Below are 2,500 nucleotides of genomic sequence, written 5' to 3' on the forward strand. Positions count from 1 at the left end.
CCAACTTCTGCCTTAACCTAACCCACGTTGCGCCCTAACCTAACCCACGTTGCGCCCTAACCTAACCCACGTTGCGCCCTAACCTAACCCACGTTGCGCCCTAACCTAACCCACGTTGCGCCTTAACCTAACCCAAGTTGCGCCTTAACCTAACCCAAGTTGCGCCTTAACCTAACCCAAGTTGCGCCTTAACCTAACCCAAGTTGCGCCTTAACCTAACCCAAGTTGCGCCTTAACCTAACCCAAGTTGCGCCCTAACCTAACCCAAGTTGCGCCCTAACCTAACCCGCGTTGCGCCCTAACCTAACCCGCGTTGCGCCTTAACCTAACCCGCGTTGCGCCCTAACCTAACCCGCGTTGCGCCCTAACCTAACCTGCGTTGCGCCCTAACCTAACCTGCGTTGCGCCCTAACCTAACCTGCGTTGCGCCCTAACCTAACCCGCGTTGCGCCCTAACCTAACCCGCGTTGCGCCCTAACCTAACCCGCGTTGCGCCCTAACCTAACCCGCGTTGCGCCCTAACCTAACCCGCGTTGCGCCCTAACCTAACCCGCGTTGCGCCCTAACCTAACCCGCGTTGGGCCCTAACCTAACCCGCGTTGCGCCCTAACCTAACCCGCGTTGCGCCCTAACCTAACCCACGTTGCGCCCTAACCTAACCCACGTTGCGCCCTAACCTAACCCACGTTGCGCCCTAACCTAACCCACGTTGCGCCCTAACCTAACCCACGTTGCGCCCTAACCTAACCCACGTTGCGCCCTAACCTAACCCACGTTGCGCCCTAACCTAACCCACGTTGCGCCCTAACCTAACCCACGTTGCGCCTTAACCTAACCCAAGTTGCGCCTTAACCTAACCCAAGTTGCGCCTTAACCTAACCCAAGTTGCGCCTTAACCTAACCCAAGTTGCGCCTTAACCTAACCCAAGTTGCGCCCTAACCTAACCCAAGTTGCGCCCTAACCTAACCCAAGTTGCGCCCTAACCTAACCCAAGTTGCGCCCTAACCTAACCCAAGTTGCGCCCTAACCTAACCCAAGTTGCGCCCTAACCTAACCCAAGTTGCGCCCTAACCTAACCCAAGTTGCGCCCTAACCTAACCCAAGTTGCGCCCTAACCTAACCCAAGTTGCGCCCTAACCTAACCCAAGTTGCGCCCTAACCTAACCCAAGTTGCGCCCTAACCTAACCCAAGTTGCGCCCTAACCTAACCCAAGTTGCGCCCTAACCTAACCCAAGTTGCGCCCTAACCTAACCCAAGTTGCGCCCTAACCTAACCCAAGTTGCGCCCTAACCTAACCCAAGTTGCGCCCTAACCTAACCCAAGTTGCGCCCTAACCTAACCCAAGTTGCGCCCTAACCTAACCCAAGTTGCGCCCTAACCTAACCCACGTTGGGCCCTAACCTAACCCACGTTGGGCCCTAACCTAACCCACGTTGGGCCCTAACCTAACCCACGTTGCGCCCTAACCTAACCCACGTTGCGCCCTAACCTAACCCACGTTGCGCCCTAACCTAACCCACGTTGCGCCCTAACCTGCCCTGTAATTGTTAGTTATATGACTCTAGGAATTCGTGTAGCGTTGCCTAATTGCAACCATCTCAACATAGTTCACTTCGCGCACACTGTGGTGTTCTGCGTATTGATTCATTTTACGGTGCGTACCCTCACATCTTGCGAGTGTTGCTTACTTTCCACATGGTCCCGCTATCCACTGTATTGTGTACTGCAATAGGACGTATATCGCCCCCGCCCCCCCCCCCTCCCCTCCTGTCACCTCTAGCTCGTCGGTCAGGAGTTCGCGTGTTGAATGCGCTTCGCAGCTGTGCAATGGCATTCGTATACGTACGCTGGCCACCTTCCACGTGTTCTTTCGTGCACACGTCGCAGCGTGTATGTATGCTGATGGAGTGCGTCGTGACACACAACATCCAGGCATGCAAGACTCGTAGAAGTCGCAAATGTAGATGGATGTCTACGTTTGCTGCCCAAGTTACGCAAATGAACTGGAAATCCGTTGTTGCGCGGTTGTTCGCGCTGGAGGTGAATCGTTGATATCGACGATCGGTACAGGTATTAACCGGTTGCTTCAGCGACACCCGTCATACCCACGAACGTGAGTGGGCATGTGGGTATGAAGCGATACGCGGCGGTGGCTGGGTGGGACCGTCCCCGGCCGGTGAGGGGGGGGCGCCCGGCGTGCTGGCCGCGCGCTGCGTGGGCGCACGCGCGGCAGCCGGCTGGTGGGGGCGCCCAGTGGCAGGCGCGCCGGCTGACGGACGCGGCAGGCGGCGCATCTGCGTGCCGGCGCACCCAGCGCGCGGCGCCGTGCGGCCAAAGTGGGTCCTCCCGGGCCCGGTGCGAAGCGCGGTGGACATCTGCAGTGTGCTGGTCCGATTGAGGACTGTGTGCGTTGAGGATGCGCCGCCGCCCGGCACTCGGCGCCGCGACGCCGTCTGCTGCTCGGTCGCCCCCGCGGTTCTCGCAGGTGGTTTGTATCG

The sequence above is a fragment of the Schistocerca nitens genome, chromosome 7 (genome assembly GCF_023898315.1).
Source record: "Schistocerca nitens isolate TAMUIC-IGC-003100 chromosome 7, iqSchNite1.1, whole genome shotgun sequence".
NCBI lineage: Eukaryota > Metazoa > Arthropoda > Insecta > Orthoptera > Acrididae > Schistocerca > Schistocerca nitens.